Source organism: Symphalangus syndactylus, chromosome 8, assembly GCF_028878055.3.
Source record: "Symphalangus syndactylus isolate Jambi chromosome 8, NHGRI_mSymSyn1-v2.1_pri, whole genome shotgun sequence".
Taxonomy (NCBI): Eukaryota; Metazoa; Chordata; class Mammalia; order Primates; family Hylobatidae; genus Symphalangus; species Symphalangus syndactylus.
Window position 1 is genome coordinate 67408761 of NC_072430.2, and position 18471 is coordinate 67427231.

At 45.4% G+C, this 18471-nt stretch overlaps 1 long non-coding RNA gene across 1 annotated transcript; it reads right to left on the reverse strand.

Moving 5' to 3' along the window:
- Positions 1-103: 103 nt before the first annotated feature.
- Positions 104-17396, reverse strand: LOC134737334 (uncharacterized). Its single transcript, XR_010122132.1, has 2 exons — positions 17214-17396; positions 104-3704 (listed from the first exon to the last, which is right to left on the reverse strand). It is a non-coding gene; the product is annotated as an uncharacterized lncRNA (long non-coding RNA).
- Positions 17397-18471: the final 1075 nt, after the last annotated feature.

Below are 18471 nucleotides of genomic sequence, written 5' to 3' on the forward strand. Positions count from 1 at the left end.
CTCCACAGGCCCTTAACAAGGGAAGTCAGGTTTTTTCCCTCCTGAGGATCCTCTGACCAGCATCTTCAGATTTTTTTTCAGTTAGAAGTATTCATTGGGCACCTGTTTTTTGTTTGTTTGTTTTTATGACCACATCAGTCTTTCATTAGAATCTTTGCTTTATCTCATTGCATAGTTGAATTTCTTCTCTGCCATGTTCCAGCCAGACCCCATTCATACTCACCCATCTTTGTTCACAAGTCTTTCCCTAGAACTTTGTTTTTTGCAACATGGGTCCACTGTTCCACAGTTAGTTTCTCACTTCCCTCTGGCATTAACTTTCTCAATCTGGTGGATAAGGCACTTGTGGCCCAGGGTAACAAGAACTATGGTTGGTTGGCAACAGCAGCTGAGTGGGGCTGGTCTTCTCCGAATCATCATGAAGGACAGGGAATTATTTTGCCTGGAGACAGGCGACGGGGTAAGGCTAGAGTGATGATTTCTTTTTCAGCTCTCTCAAGGCCTTCTGGCACCTTATTGTACATTTCAGGCCCCATAAATAGTGCTACAAGCCTCTGTTAGTAATTCACAGGCACAAACAAGGCAAAGTCAAACAATAATAGGGAAGTAAATTATTGTCTCACTAGAGGAAAAACATCTGCTCCTCCCCACCTCACCTGCACAAAAGCAGAAAAAACAATTTAAATCAATGTGGAAGAATGCTAACAAAACATGTTACCTTGAATCTTCACATAAAGAATACCTTTTAGAAATATCCAGTTGTTTCATTTACTTGAATGTTCCCATTTTGATTTTAATTATAAACTGAAAGCTACTATAAATCATAATTTTATATTCTATTATGCATTTTCAAATAGAAACATCTTCAGGCAAATGTGAACAATTATCTCCAAATGTGACTTTTTTAAAAGTTATAATCTTCAGAGGAACAACTAAATGATACTTTAAATCATTGGTTTAAAACTAAACCTGGCCAGGCACAGTGGCTCACGCCTGTAATCACAGCACTTTGGGAGGCCAAGGAAGGCAGATCACTTGAGGTCAGGAATTCAAGGCCAACCTAGCCAACATGGCAAAACTCTGTCTCTACTAAAAATACAAAAAATTAGCCTGGTGTGGTGGCAGACACCTGTAATCCCAGCTAATCGGGAGGCTGAGTCAGGAGAATCACTTGAACCCAGGAGGTGGAGGTGGCAGTGAGCCGAGATCACACCACTGCACCCCAGCCTGGGTGACAGAGCGAGACTCCGTCTCAAAAAAAATAAATAAAACATAAAACTATGAGACCTGATATTATGGGTTTAATCAAGAGGACTTGCCGTTGGATTTTTAAACTTTTTAAAAATTGATATAATCATCTCTTTTGTTGGAGATACTCATATATTTTTAAACCAAATGATTGTAATAATGCACATTTTAGGGCCAGAGGCATTCATTATATTAATGGCCTAATGTTAAACAGTGCAAAGGTTTGAGACCTAACAGACTGTTACTATACTGAGAGGGCAGGTGACGAAATTTCAAAGAGAGGTATTAGCATATTTCCTCTCTGCTTTTCAATTTCCAACAACAGACAGTAACATCACAGTTCTGAACATTCTCCATATATTACTTGGATTAAACAGAGGCTTATTTTCCAGGGAAAATGGGCAGCATAAATGTTAAAAGGTGCTTTTGCTGATAAGCCAATCTGTATCCAAACGTCACACCACATTCACTCTGATAAGATCCTTCCAGAAACCCAGCACTAGGAATGACTCCATTCCCCTGGGAAGCACCGTCACAAGCATCCAAGGGCATTGGGAAAACTGGATGAATATCAAGGGATGTGTCTTTTTGGAGCCGGGGAGGATGTACTGAGGAGGGCAGACACTAAAGCAGACAGGACATATCTCAGAAAGGTCATTTGAAAGAGAACTTACAGAGGAATGGCATCCTCCTTTGTCTTTGGATAGACCAGCCAGGTCTCTGGCAGCCCTACCACCTGGACTCCTTTCCAGGGCTGAAGCACCCCTACGAGCAGTTGAACAGCATGACTCTGGCAGCGAAGAAACCCTGGATGGGCCTCTGAGGCTGCGGAGCCTGACCAGTACCTCACCGATGAGAAATTGCACTGTCCTTGGAGACATTGTCCTTGTTGTCGCCTTAAGAGCTTTCCTTTGTTCTTTCCCTCCCAGTACACCGCAGCTTGATTTTCTCCCTGCTTTCCGCAGTAGCGTTCTGCACAGAGGATCGTGAGCCACAAAGCTAGGGGGACCATGTGTAACAACTTATACAAGGAGCATGGTCCTGTAAAACTAGCTATGTGGTGTTGGGCAAGTCACTTAACTTCTCTGTGTCTCTGTTGTCACAATTGGAAAATGGGGATTATAACAGCATTCACCTCCCAGAACTGATGAGTAAATACTGCCTAGCTGATAGAGCTCCATAAATGTTAGCTATGGCTACAAGGACAGGTGAGCAGTTTCCTCTACTGTACTTTCTCCCCGGATTTACATTTCACTAAAACACACATTTGCCTCTCCAAACACAGGACCAAGATCAAAAGAAAATGAATTGTCTCACTTGGAATTCTTTAATTGGTCTTGGAATTCTTTAATTCTGTCCATAGTTCTTGAGGTATCAAAAGATATCTGTGGCTGGGTGTAGTGGCTCACGCCTGTAATCCCAGCACTTTGGGAGGCCCAGGCGGGCAGATCACTTGAGGTCAGGAGTTCTGAGACCAGTGTGGCCAACTTGGTGAAACCCCGTCTCTACTAAAAATACAAAAATTAACCGGGCATGGTGGCACACACCTGTAATGCCAGCTACTCAGAAGGGTAAGGCAGTAGAATTACTTGAACCTGGGAGCTGGAGGTTGCAGTGAGCCGAGATTGTGCCACTGCACTGCAGCCTGAGCAACAAAGCGAGATTCTGTCTCAAAAAAAAAAAAAGATTTGTGTGTGTGTGTGTGTAGATTCTTTTAGTCACACAAAGTCTATGCTGATTTGGTTAAATGTTAATCTAATGGTGACGGGCTAAATAGCATTTGTTAACTATTAGCACACTGGCCTCAGGAACACGTGGATAAAATGTAACTACGTTATCTTGGTTCAAATTCCTTTTTTGTGACCGACTGTTGTCTCAATGAACCTTTGCCGGGTTTTTGTTTTCTTGGTTAGAGTAGAGAGTAAAATAAGTACAACCAGACTTTCTCATATGGAGATAAACTGATGCCAAATTAGGTCTGTAGAGGCCTCAATTTGGCTTCTCTGGTCACTGTGCAGACGTATTTTCATGCACATTGAAGATAGTCCATTAGTTCTTGGCAAGGAGAATTAAGTTTTCAAAGCTGCTGTCTCTAACAAGCCTTCCCTTTCTTATGCACAAAACCTCACTGAAGGCGAGAGGCTCTTCCCCGTTTATGGAGGAGAGGGGCAAGCTCCATCTGCAGTTGCCCCGCTGTAGCCCTGACGATCATCATTCCCATGAGGCCTCTGGACTCTGATTTGGATCAATCATTGACCTCCAGCATACAACCCAGATTAAAATCTCTCCTTCCCAGGAGGAAGGCATTTTTAACCTCAAAATTATATAGTGAGGGCTTCAAAAAGTAATTTGCAAACTTCTTTGCCTCTGGAGAGGGTACATCCATTCTCATCTGAAATTTTCCCTCAGTGCCTTCTGTGTTGCATTGACTGAGCTTCTGAGCTCTCGCGATGCAGCTGAAAAGGAAACAAAGAAGTTTTGCTCCTGTTTCAGTGAAAATGTAAGCCAGAATGTTGTGGGTTGAGTCAGATTCTCAATGAGATCTTTAGATGGGGTTCCTGGGAGGAAAATCCTGCAGATTTATTCTGGAGTACCTAGCCGCCACCAAGCCAGGACTCCTTGGCCTAAATGTGCTCTCTGCGCAGAGCCTCCTTCACGTAGAGAGGTGAACATTGTAGTGAAGGGTGTTGAAGTGCTAAGGATCAATATTCACTAGCAACCAGAATTTTGGAACATGGTTACCATGGTAACACTGTCAGCCCCAAATGACTGTCATGAGGTGAAAAAAAATTCTCTTAAAATAAATGAAACCAGAAAAATTATATTTATAAACCTCTTACCAAACACCTATCTGTTCACAAAGTAGAACATGTTCTTTAAGCTATAGATACTCAAAGACTGGGGGAAATTCATGACACAGAATTTTTCTTGAATTAAGAGGATTTTTAACAATTTTCACCCCCAAAATATGGTCTGTAAAAATAACTGATATGAATTTTTAAAAAGTGAAAATAGTTCTAAGGAATTATGGGCTTGTACACTTAGATATTATGCAGCCATGACATTAAAATTCTGCATGAAACTACCAATCGCTTATTTGAAATTGGTAAAACAATACTTGATTCAGACTAAAAGCTCACATTTTCTTATGTCTAAGTTGTACAGATTATTTCTATAAGGCTCAGTAAATAAGGTGCCATAATATTCACTGTACCATGAGAAAAAGATGTTGGCCACACATTAGATAAAAACCCTTGGGCAGGGTTTTTGCCTTGCTCTCCTGAAACTCCATCCTTTGCTTGTCCCTCCTTACCAACAGAACCACAGTTTTATTTAGAGCAGCAATGTGCCCAAGCAAAAATACTCCATTTCATAACCTCCCTTGCAGTGAGAGGTGGCCATATGCTTATAGTCCCAGCCAGTAATACATAGACAGAAATCCCTGAGAAGGATATTGTTGGGGGACATCTCTCCATGCTCTCACACATTTCTATATACATATATGTTTTGTTTTTGTTTTTGTTTTTGAGGCAGAGTCTCGCTTTGTCGCCCAGGTTGGAGAGCAGTGGCCCAATCTCGGCTTACTGCAAGCTCCGCCTCCCAGGTTCACGCCATTCTCCTGCCTCAGCCTCCCGAGTAGCTGGGACTACAGGCGCCCGCCACCACACCTGGCTAATTTTTTCTATTTTTAGTAGAGACGGAGTTTCACGTGTTAGCCAGGATGGTGTTGATGTCCTGACCTCGTGATCCGCCCACCTCGGCCTCTCAAAGTGCTGGGATTACAGGCGTGAGCCACCGTGCCTGGCCACATTTCTGTATATCTTGCAAGCAGACACACTGACTGCCTTTTATTTGATCATCTTTCCAAGGACGTTGGTATAGCATGTATGCTGGGAAAGTAGAGATGCTGTTTCTCCAGAGAAAAGGGGAGCTTGCTTAGAACCTTAGAAAACAGAGATAATGTTTCCCTCCAGAGGAAAGGGGAGGCCTGCCTACTGCCCGTTATATAAAATTTGGGGTCCCTAAGCTCAGGGTTCCACTCCTATATATAAAGAACTCACTGCATGTGCCGGCATTCATGTGGGATTTTCTGTATTGCCCCTGGGGGACTTGAGGGCACTGCTACTATGCTGATGCTTATACTGCTTATACTGCTTGCTGTGTTGTGCGTAATAAAGTTCATTGTCTCTGACCCCAGAGTCTCATGTCTTTTGCCAGCATCTATGAAATCATAGAAGGCTAACTTAGTGATAAGTAGGATAAAATCTCAGACCCTAGGCCTGGTGGGGTGGCTCAAGCCTGTAATCCCAGCACTTTGGGAGGCCGAGGCAGGCGGATCATGAGGTCAGGAGATCAAGATCATCCTGGCCAACATGGTGAAACCCCGTCTCTACTAAAAATACAAAAATTATCTGGGTGTGGTGGTGCATGCCTGTAATCCCAGCTATTGGGGAGGCTGAGGCACGAGAATCCCTTGAACCCAAGAGGCGGAGGTTGCAGTGAGCCGAGATCGTGCCACTGCACTCCAGCCTGGCGCCAGAGCAAGACTCTATATCAAAAACAAAAACAAACAAACAAAAAAAACAGCTCAGACCCTGGCCAGGCACAGTGGCTCACACCTGTAATCCTAGCACTTGGGGAGGCCAAGGCAGGGGTCAGTTGAGCTCAGGAGTTTGAGACCAGCCTGGGCAACATGGGGAAACCCCATCTCTACCAAAAAAATACCAAAAAAAAAAAGGCAGGGGGGGCTTTTTATAGCAATGCAAACAGTCAAATTAAAATAAAAAAAAAAAAGTCTCAGACCCTTCATAGTTCTTGACAGGATATTTCTTCCAGATTAAAAAAAGTAAAGGCCAGGTGTGGTGACTCATACCTATAATACTAGTACTTCAGGAGGCTGAGGTGGGAGGATGGCTTGAGCCTAGGAGTTCAAGACCTGTGTGGGCAACATAGTGAGACCCTATCTCCACAACATATTTAAAAATTAGTCAGGCATGTCGGCGTGCTCCTGTAGTTCCAGCTACTCAGAAGGCTGAAGTGGGAGGATCGCTTGAGCCTGGGTGGTTGAGGCTGCAATGAGACATGATACCACCACTGCACTCCAGCATGAGTGACAGAGACTCTGTCTGGAAAAAAAAAAAAAAAAAAAGTAAGGTAGGGAAGCCTTTGCTGCTTTGCCCTTCTCCTTCCTTCCTGTCTCAAAGTGCAGCAACCATTGTGGGACCATGAGTCAAGAGCATGAGGACAAAGGCCTGACTGCTAAGAATGGCAGAGCAAAAAGAAACAGTACCTGAGTTCCTGATAGAGAGTTACTGTACCAGCCCTGAATTGCACAATTTCAGGATTCTTGTCATAGGATATAAATGAGCCCCTACTTGTTTAAATCAACGTTGTTTTTTTTTCCAATCAAATGCATCCCTAGAGTGTGTATCAAATGGTACCATAATAACTACATAATAGTAGTCGTGCTAAACGTATACAACTTAGGGCTAATATATTGCTACCTTTCTTTTTTTCTGATCCTGATTTTACTTGTGTATTAACATTATTATATGTATCCCTTGTAAGCTAATTCATATTCTTTTGGGAAAAATGGGGAGTAAAAATCAGTTCAATAAGTATAATTTAGTCTTGAGCAAAATTTATCTGAGAATTCTTAAAAGTTAACCCTTAGGATGTTAGTCAAAAAGGCAATAAGAATAGGACTATCCCATTTCTGGAAATTTCTACCACACGCCATGAGGCTTGTTTAGTCACCAGTGTGTGTCCAGCACCCAGAACAATGGCTGGCTCATAGTTGGCCCTCAAGTATTTGCTGACAAAGTGTTCGTGAAAGGTCTCTCTTTTCTTTTTTTTTTTTTTTTTTTTTGAGACGGAGTCTCGCTCTGTCACCCAGGCTGGAGTGCAGTGGCGCGATCTCGGCTCACTGCAAGCTCCGCCTCCCGGGTTCACGCCATTCTCCTGCCTCAGCCTCTCCGAGTAGCTGGGACTACAGGCGCCCACCACCACGCCCGGCTAATTTTTTTTTGTATTTTTAGTAGAGACGGGGTTTCACCGTGGTCTCGATCTCCTGACCTGGTGATCCGCCCGCCTTGGCCTCCCAAAGTGCTGGGATTACAAGTGTGAGCCACCGCGCCCGGCAAGGTCTCTCTTTTCAAATGTGTTGGTTGCACTCAAAGAAAGGTAACATTTAACAGAAAATATTTCAATACACCAGGTCTGTCACTTGACTATAGTAATTGTCTTAAGAAAAGACCACAGCTCAACCTCAAGGAAATAACTTCTCTTCTCATTTTTGTTCTATTGACTACAAAACACTACATAACTTAACAATGAAATTAAAAGGGGCTGAGCGCGGTGGCTCACGCCCGTAACCCCAGCACTTTGGGAGGCTGAGGCAGGTGGATCACTTGAGGTCAGGAGTTCAAGACAAGCCTGGCCAACATGGTGAAACCCTGTCTCTACTAAATATACAAAAAATTAGCCGGGCATAATGGCACACACCTGTAATCCCAGCTACCCGGGAGGCTGAGGCAGGAGAATCGCTTGAACCCAGGAGGCGGAGGTTGCAGTGAGCCAAGATCATGCCACTGCACTCCAGCCTGGGTGACAGAGTGAGATTCTGTCAAAAAAAAAAAAAAAAAAAAGAAAGAAAGAAAAGAAAAGAAATTAAAATAACTGACTCATCTTCAGAGGCTGTTTCAATAGATACCACAAGTAATGACAATTGTCATCACAGATAAAAAATTTTTGAATGCCTTATATACCATTTTTAGAACATTGGATAAACTGAAATGTGTATCTAGAAGAAAAATTAACTAATACATAAAATGAGAATATAAGAGGTCAGTTTAGATCTTCACATCAAAAATAAGATAAACAAGAAGATAGTGTGCAAAATAAGATAAATTATAAACATCCTTAGTATATCTTCAGTACATGCTGATTCCTAGTTTTTGTTGGAAAACCTAAACTATGTGAATTACCTGTAATATGTGTCCTCAGTATGATTTCTGCTTACAAGTCTCTCAAAACCACAATGAGATATCATTTCACATCCAATAGGATGTCTGTTTTTTTTTTTTTAAAGAAAAATTACAAGTGGGAGTGAGGATGTAGAAGTATCGGAATACTTGTGCATTGATGTTGGGAATGTGAAACGGTGCAGACGCTATGGAAAACAGTCTGTGGCTTCTCAGAACATAAACATAAAGTTACCATATGATTCAGAAATTCCACTTCTAAGTGTATACTCAAAATAATTGAAAATAGGGACTCAAACAGATACTTGTACATCGGTGTTCATAGCAGAATTATTCACAATAGCCAAAGATGGAAACAATCTATCCAGCAACAGATGAGTGGACACACAAAATGTAGCATGTACATACAATGGGATATGATTCAACCATAAAAAGGAATAAAATTCTGATATATGCTACAACATAAATAAACCTTGAAAAACTTTGTGCTGAGTGAAATAAGTGTGGTACTTGGATACTAAATAGGTCTGGGAAAAAAAAGCCCAGGCGTGGTGGCTCACACCTGTAATCCCAACACTTTGGGAGGCTGAAGCAGGCGGATCACGAGGTCCAAGGATCAAGACCATCCTGGCTAACACAGTGAAACCCCATATCTACTAAAAATACAAAAAATTAGCTGAGTGTGGTGGCATGTGCCTGTAATCCCAGCTACGCAGGAGGCTGAGGCAGGAGAATTGCTTGAACATGGGAGGCGGAGGTTGCAGCGAGCGGAGGTTGCAGTGAGCCGAGATTGCACCACTGCACTCCAGCCTGGGTGACTGAGTGAGACTCCATTAAAAGAAGGAAAGAAAGAGAAAGAGAGAAAGAGAGGAAGGAAGGAGGGAAGGAAGGAAGGGAGGGAGGGAGGGAGGGAGGGAGGGAGGGAAGGAGCGAGCCAGGTACAAAAGGACAAATATTGTGTGATTCAATTTACGTGAGGTATCTAGAGCAGGCAAATTCATAGAGGCAGAAAGTAGGATGGTGATTACCAGGAGTTGGGGCATGAGAGAATAGGGTATTATTGCTTATTGGGTACAGAGTTTCTGTTTGGGATGATGCAAAAGTCCTGGAAATAGATAATGGTGACAGTTGCGCAATATTAAGTGAATTGTGAATGTACTTAAGGCCACTGAATTTTACACTTAAAAATGGCTGGTCGGGCGTGGTGGCTCATGCCTGTAATCCCAGTACTTTGGGAGGCCGAGGCGGGCAGACCACGAGGGCAGGAATTCGAGACCAGCCTGGCCAATATGGTGAAACTCTGTCACTATTCAAAATACAAAAATCAATCCTTCCTTCCTTCCTCCCTCCCTCCCTTCCTTCTTTCCTTCCCTCTCTCTTTTTTTTTCTTTTCTTCCCTCTCTTGCCCAGGCTGGAGTGTACTCGGCTCGCTGCAGACTCCCTGCCTCCAGGTCCCGTGATTGTCCTGCCTCGGCCTGCAGCCTGCCTGGGATTGCGGCCGCGCGCCACCACACCTCCCTGCTTTTTCTCTTTTGGCTGGAGGCGCGGTTTCGCCATGTTGGCCAGGCTGCTTTCCAGCTCCTGACCTTGAGTGGTCTGCCCGCCTCGGCCTCCCGAGGTGCTGGGACTGCAGACGGGGTCTCGCTCACTCGGTGCTCGGTGTTGCCCGGGCTGGAGTGCGGTGGCCTGGTCTTGGCTCGCTGCAGCCTCCGCCTCCCAGCCGCCTGCCTTGGCCTCCCAGGGTGCTGGGATTGCAGCCTCTGCCCGGCCGCCGCCCCGTCAGGGAGGTGGGGAGCGTCTCTGCCTGGCCGCCCATCGTCTGGGATGTGAGGAGCGCCTCTGCCTGGCCGCCCCGTCTGGGAGGTGAGGAGCGCCTCTGCCCGGCCGCCCATTGGCTGGGATGTGGGGAGCGCCTCTGCCCGGCCGCCCCGTCTGGGAAATGAGGAGTGCCTCTGCCCGGCCGCCCCATCTGGGAAGAAGTGAGGGGCTCCTCTGCCCGGCCGCCCCGTCTGGGAGGTAAGGAGCAACTCTGCCCAGCCGCCCCGTCTGGGAAGAAGTGAGGAGCTTCTCTGCCCGGCCGACCCGTCTGGGAAGTGAGGAGCGCCTCTGCCCGGCCACCTATCGTCTGGGAAGAAGTGAGGAGCGCCTCTGCCCGGCCACCCCATCTGGAAAGAAGTGAGGAGCGCCTCTGCCCGGCCACCCCGTCTGGGAAGAAGTGAGGAGCGCCTCTGCCCGGCCGCTCTGTCTGGGAGGTCTACCACGGAGGCCAGAAGCAATGTGGGGGCTGGACGTGGTGGCTCACGCCTGTGGTCCCAGCACTCTGGGAGGCCGAGGCGGGTTGATCACTTGAGGCTAGGAGTTCGACACCAGCCTGGCCAACATGGCGAAACATATGAAAAATACAACAGACAAACCAACCAACCAACCCAGTGACAACAAAACAGGTCTACCCTGGAGTCTTACTCTAATTTTTTCTATTTTCCTCCCTTTCTGATCCTTTATCCCACTTTCTTTTTCTTCCTCTTCCTTCTCCTTCTTCTTTGTCAAATAGAGGATTGAGTTATTATCACTGATCCATACAAAGTCCCTCTCTCATTTATTTGCTTTAATTCCCACCCCCCATTTCTATTCCCAGTCTTCCCATGTGCAACCTTCCTAATATGTTTGATATGCATCTTTTTGTTTGTATGTATCTTTAGAAAATGTTTATTGTTTTGTGTGCAAAAAAAAATTAATTAAAAAATACAAAAATTAGCTGGGTGTGGTGGCAGGTGCCTGTAGTCCCAGGTGCTCAGGAGGCTGAGGCAGGAGAATATCTTGAACCCGGGAAGCAGGGGTTACAGTGAGCCAAGGTCGTGCCACTGCACTCCAGCCTGGGCAACAGAGCAAGACTTCGTCTCCAAAAAAAAAAAAAAAAAAAGATAAAATGGGCCAGATGCAGTGGCAGTGGCCACACCTATAATCCCAGCACTTTAGGAGACTGAGGCAGGCAGAGCACCTGAGGTTGGGAGTTCAAGACCAGCCTGGCCAACATGGCGAAACTCCATCTCTACTAAAAATACAAAAATTAGCTGGGCATGGTGGCACATGCCTATAATCCCAGCTACTTGGAAGCCTGAGGCACGAGAATCTCTTGAACCCCAGGAGACAGAGGTTGCAGTGAGCCGAGATCGCGCCACTGCACTCCAGCCTGAGCGACAGAGTAAGACTCTGTCTCAAAAAAAAAAAAAAAGCTAAAATGGTAACTTACATTACATACGTTTTACCACAATTTTTTAAAATCCATGAAACAAATGAAACCAAAAAAGTGGGTTTTGTTTGTTTGTGTTAGGAAGAAAAAATAGAACGGTTTTTAAATTTTGTTTGTGGGTTTTGTTTTGTCTTTGCTTTCTTTAATCCCAACCTGCCCATGTTGTGTAGTGGGGTGACTAAGACCGCCCCCCCCCCATGAAATTGCAGAAGGCTTTCGGGCTGCGGGTTTGGGTGGCTTTGTGCCTCAGGAGATCCTACGTCATTTAGACAGATTTCTACTTTGGCAATTTTGTTCCAATTCTTCAATTCTCAGGAATGTGTAGCATGGAAGCTTCCCGCCACCGCCTCCCAAGCCTATGTTGGGTCAGAATTTGTTTGTGAAAATATTATTTTAGGATTCCTTCCACTTCTATCATCTGCTTATTTTCCTTCCTGCATATTTCATAACGTAGCAGAGCGATTTCTGATTCAGCAGTTAAAATAGTCTGAGCATTCGTTATCACTTCCTTGTGACCCACTTTATGCACAATTACTCATTTTGTCATTGAAAGTTTAGATTTCAAAAAAAAAAAAATTCTGGGACTAAAGTATGTGTCTACGGAGAAAAGGAGGGGAAGAGATATTGACTGAATATGTATTCTAGCACTCAAAGGAACCCCAAGGGTGGGCACTGTGGATCAACCCTGAGGTTTCCCATCTCACCGCTTTTCTCTCAAAGTATATCCTCTTCAGTTGTTCCACACTCTTAACTCCACCTTTACACTCTCCTTACTCTCATTTTCTTCCTAGGAAATACCTCTGTACACTCACCAGACACTGGCTGCTGGGCGTCACGGTGCTAAGAGCTGTGGGAAACATGAAGAGCAATGAGACCAGGTCCCTGCTCTGAGGAGGCGTGTGCCAGCGAAGTTTCTCTCCCATGTGAGTGTGCTACAAGAATATCTGAACCCGAGAATCTGATTCAGTAGGTCTGCACTTTCCCCACTTTGCCAGATAATTCTGATTGAGACTGTCAAGCCTGTGACCAGTGGGGAGGCAGTAGAGTATTTTCTGTGCTAGACTGAGGCAGCCCTGAAGCACTGCACAAGCACATGGAAAAGAGACGAGATTGGGCCGGGCACGGTGGCTCATGCCTGGAATCTTTGGGAGGCTACGGATCACTTGAGGACAGGGGTTTGAGACCAGCTTGGCCAACATGGTGAAACCTCGTCCCTACTAAAAATACAAAAATTAGCAGGGAGTGGTGGTGCACACCTGTAATCCCAGCTACTCTGGAGGCTGAGGCAGAAGAATCGCTTGAACCCGGGAGGTGGAGGTTGCAGTGAGCTGAGATCGGACCACTGCCCTCCAGCCTGGGTGATAGAGTGAGACTCCGTCTCTAAACAAATAAATACAAATAAAAGAAAGACAAGATTGGTCTAACAGATGATGGAAGGCTTCATGGAAGGGGAAATTAAGCAGATGGGAGGCCTAGCAGGCACTGCTACCTGCTGCTGCTCAGCACTGGATGTGAGGGCAAGACTTTGGGTCACATTCCTCCCCATACCCCAGGGCCTTTGGAGCATATGTAGAGGACAGGAAACTTGGGACAAGGGGGTACACTCACTTCTGAGAGGGTCCAGATGGATGATGCCTTATCCTGGGGTACCTGCTGCACACTGAGTTCCAGTTCCAGACTAACCTGCTAGCAGAGGTCCCTGCTAAGGTCCCTAGACAAGGTCCTTAACTTCTCCAGTCTCAGGTGAGAGATGATGTTATCTGCTTGGTAGAGTTGGTGTAAGAATTAAATGAGCCAATGTGTGTAAGACCCTTGGTACACAATCAACCTTCAGTACATGACGGCTAAGGTTGTTTTTATTAATCTATATTTCTCCTTAGGATAGATTCCTAGAAGTGGGGCTACTGGAACAAGGAATGTTAAGTGTTACTAAATGGTACATACAGAAATTGTGTGCAATTTTCTTTTAAGTTTATAAAATTGTCTCAATTTGACTGCTAGAGATAAGAAAGTTCATTTATATCTATGACACTAGGTGCTTGGGAGGATATATACAAGGTATTAGCAGTGGTCATCTCTGAATGGAAGGAACAATGAGTGTTCTCTATGTTCTTTTTGCTGAATTGATAGATGGTGGCCACTATCTTCTTCCTCTTCCCTTTCCCCTTCTTCATCCTCCTTCTTTTCTTTCTTCTCTTCCTCTTCCTCTTCCTTGGCCTCCTTCTTATTCTCTTCCTCTTCCATCATGCACACCACACACACACACACACACACGCACACACACACACACACCCCAGCTTGTTTCAATGCCTGGAATTCTCTTGAAATTAACGTTCCTTGCCCAGGAGACCCCTACTAAAATGCAAATATGTTAGCTAGAAAATGCAACTCCCAGACTCCCATGACACACTCCTTTCCCAGTTTATTGATCCCATTGGCTGGCTATTAACACCTGGCCCAGAATAAGGACAGAAGGAGGGCCTTGGGCAGGGTTACCATCCCTGAAGGGCAATCCCAGAGTAAGCATGGTGGCCATGGGGGCACCATAAGGGTGGTTATCAGAGCTAGAAGGTACATCAAGAAATATCAGACACTCAAGATAAGGCAATCAAAACCGAAGCAGTGAGAAGGTTTCTAGAGGAGTCCTGGGAAGGGAATGGCTGCCTGCTGTCTGAGTTGGCTTGTGTTCACGGGCTGGAGGCAGAGGAATGAACCGATGGACCTGTTTGTATCTCCTGCAGAGCTTTATGAAAGCCCAGTTATCAGGTGGAATGATACATCATGAGAATGCAGATTGCCTCTTTGTACACACCTATTCTTTTTGGTATAAATTTTATATCAGAAGGCTACAGTTTATACTAGTAAGTTCCAAAGTGCTGGTAAGTAAATCACCCTGAAAGCAACTGGAAAATCTCAGAGTAGATGCTATGACAGTTTGGAGTAATTCCTTAAAGTGCTTTCTATATGAAAACTTTCCTTTCTTGATTAACTTATTACATGGCTGTATTACCCTTGACTACAGAGTTATTTTTAGGCAAACCAAACCCTCTATCATTCCCATGGATACATTTTCATTCCAGAATTGAAATATATTTCAATTTTGGAGAAATGCTTTGAGAGACTGGTATTTCTGTAACAACATTGTTGCCTTGGCTTTTCCCAAATTCCCTCAATTCCAAATTAGGGCAGGAAACCTCCCCTTTTTTTTTGTCCTAGAGCTCAGAGCAGCCTCACTTTAATTCAGATTCTAAACTTCACATGAGAATCCAAATTTTAAGAAAAAGAGAGATTTCCAGTTCAAGGAGACAGGGTCTGGGTGGAAGAGAGGAAACCCAAGTTGTCAACAGGGACAAACAAAGACTAACGCTGTCTTGCATTTATTACAACAACAATAACAGCAAAAAGGAGGTGAGGACCCATGCAAATGGGCTGGCCAGGCTGCAGTCCCCCTCACCTCCACGTCGTCCAACCTCACTACCAACCAAAACTGCTCTGAGCAGCTTCTGCATGTTCCTGTTATTGGCAACAAACCGATCCTGAAAAAAGAAAAGCATTATATTCCTTCTTCAAAAAGGGGAGAGAAACACCAATAAAATGCCAGCTACTCAGGGCTGAGAGGTTTCCACAGAGCCCAGTGTTCAGAAGTTCAAGTCTAAGGCAATGTGGCAGGGTCACAAGAATGTGCATTACCTAAACCGTGTCTGGAGAACAAGTGCAACAAGGCCGTCAGCTCTGAAAGGCCTGGGGCTAGCAGGGGGCTGAGCACCCAGTGGCTGAGGAAGCGGACAGATGCCAAGGCACCCAAGGGGTCTCCAGGCTGCACCTCAGCAGCTCCCATCGTTTCATGCTCCTATGGTGGGTGGGGGGGGATGGTGGGCAGTCTCTCTGCCCCTTTTAGTGTTTCTGGAGAGAAAGGAAAGCAAGCCCACAGGCAGGCAAACCTTGACAGCAAATAGAGAACAGAATGCACAAGGGCAGGGAGGGAGGAGCCCAGCGAATGCATTGCTCCCCACAGAAGCAGGCCAGAGGGAGTGATGGTGGGTGGTAGTTCTTCTGCTTACCAAAGTTGGGACTCCAGAGAGGATGGCAACAGGGTGTCTGCAGAGCCGGAATGGCTGTAGGCTCCCCTTGCTCAGGCCAAGGGGGTGCTGTGCCCCAGACTTCCCTGAATCTTCATTTCTGGCCCCCTACTTGCTCTCCCTTGGAGCATCTCACCCACTTCTACAACTTCAATCTGCATCAGGGCTGAGGTCTCCGAGATCTCTTTCCTGGAGTTCAGACCCATGCATCCACCCTCCGTCCAGGCATCTCTACCAGCATGTCCCACAGATACCTCCAAACCAACCTGTCCTAACTGAACTCTTCACGTCTGCACCAAAATACACCCTCCACTTGGGTGTATTCTCTTACCTTAGTCAATTGGGGGTAGGGGACTCATCCATCCAGTCAACCACAAACCTTGCCCACACCACCCCACATTTTATTAATCACTAAGTCCACCAATTTGACTTTCTAAGCCACCCCAACCACCTCTGGGGAGATCAGGCCACCGTCCCCTGTCACTGCATTGGTGTGGCAGCCCCCTCACTGCCTCCCTTCACTCTATCTTGTCCTCCTCAAGTCCAGCCAGGTTGATTTTTCTAACAAGTAGTTCTGAGTCCTGTTTCAAACTTCTTTCTATGTCCCCACTCCCATACAATCTGTTCAAGACCTAAACTTGGCATTGGGGCTCACGGATCTATTCAGAAGTGTAGCCTTTGAAAAAGTTAAATTATGAACTACTTAAAACTCACAAAAAGGCATACAGAATAGAACAACACACATGTACCCATTCCCTAACTTTATAAATAAAGCCTTAGCAAGACAGTTGAAGCTCCCTGTGGTCTCCCCCACCCCCTCCTCTCCCGTAGAGGTAACTGCAGTCCTGAATTTGTCATTACTCCTATTCTTTCTTTGTAATTGTATGTAACATGGCTTCTGTATTTCATTATAACATATCTATTCTTCCTTATGAGCCTCTCTTGCTGGGTAAATTTTCCTGCAGTCCACGAAATGCTATGAAGAGAGTAAAAGCAGCCATCACTTCAGGTGCATTCCCAGTCTCTCAAGGCGTTGCATCTTCCTCTTGCTGTGCTCCAAAATGGTGGCAGGGTAATTCCTTGATTAGGACGAGTATTGTCTTTTGTCACCTTATGTGAGACAAAAGGCAGCACCGGAGTCCGCCAGTGCACTGGAGTCCGCCATGAGGCACTGGAGTCCTTACTATGTTCTCTAGATCCTCACTAATCTCTGCTGCAGGGTGGCTGGGAACTTCTTGTCTGATCTCTCAGCTTTGCCAGGTAGTGATCTCCCCAGGTAGACTCAGCCATAGCTCAGCTTCCCTTGGCCCTAGCTCTGAAGGGTTTCTGCCAATCTCCCATCCAGCATCTGGCCTGAGAGGTCCCCCAGTCTTTACTATGGGCTTGCCTTCCCTTCACCACTGAGGGCCCCAGCTAGCCTCTCTAACTCTTATCTCAACCATCTCTCATGACATATGGGAGCCTCTGGGTCCAGTCCCTGCCACATGAAAACTGGAGGGGGCTCAGCAGAGAAGCCACACCGCAGCCCTACCTCTGCCTAATCACACTACTCTGTTTTACTCTGATGAATCAGGGCAGCCTGAGAGGCCTTCTTTCAGATTCAAAATGTGAAGCAAGGTAAATGCCCTAGGTCTGGTGTTCATGTTAACCTACCTGACGCAGAAAAGAGCGTCCTTCATCTGCGCCCTTATAAAATCTGCGGTAGATAGTCTCCAAAGATGGCCACTGTTGATTTGTCTCTCCCTGTGTGTGCATATTGTTCCTCCTTTAGAGAAATAGAAGCTATTTCCTCTCCTTTGACTCAGGGCAGGCTTTGTGACTTGCTTTGATCAACAGAGTGCAGTGGAAGTGCTGTTCTGATAGCTCTGAGCCCAGACCTTAAATGCACTGGTAACTTCCTCTTCCTTTTAATTGGAAGCCATCTACCATGTAAGAAGTCCAACTACCCTAAGATCACCATGCTATGAAGAAGCCCAAGCTATTCATATGTAGAGGCTATATGAAAAGGGACAGAGAGAGAGAGATGCCAGCCTGCCAGCTATTTCAGTTATCCCAGCTGGAGACATCAAACATGGGAATGAAGAAGTTTTCTTGGGTATTCCAACCCAACAGATACTCCATGAACAGAAGAACCACTCCGCTGAGTTCAGCTCAGATTACAGAACCATGAGAAATGATAAAATATAGTTCTAAGCCACTAAGTTTTGGAAGTGGCTTATTATTCAGCAATAATTAAATGAAACAATTCTCCAGCTGTGTTTCTCACCAATGCCTGCTTTATACTTTATGCTCCAACAACTCAGACCAGCTTGTGGCCCTCTGTGTATGCCATGCTGTTTCTCACTTCCATCCTTTCTTTTTTTGACCTGTCTTCTTTGCCTGGCTAACTTTTATTCTGCTCTTGTCTTGTTTCCTTTTTTTTTCTACTAGGCACCCATGATACCCTATGCAAATCACTACCATTATACTAAATATGTTATATTATAATTGTTTCTTTACTCAGTGGGCTCCCAAACTAGGCTGTAAACACCTTAAGCGTAGGAATCATGTCTTACCCAGCTTTGAGACATCACTTTATATGGAAATGCAAGCAAGTCCCTTAAATTCTTTCAGCTCAGTTTCCCTGTATCACTTAGGGATTGCATTCAGTTTTATGCAACAGAAACCCAACCTCACCAGGTTAACCAAACAATGGTTTATTTCTTTCACATAACAAGTCTTGAAGGTAGGCCTTCCAGGGAGGAATAGTGGCTTTACAATGTCAGCAACATCCCAGGTTCCTTCCACCTTTCTGCTCCTCCACCCTCAGAATGTGGATTTCCTCCTCACGGTTGCCTCAAGGTCACAGCATGGCTATTCTGCCACCAGCCTCACACCCACATTCCAGAAAGGGAGAAGGAAGGAACAAGGA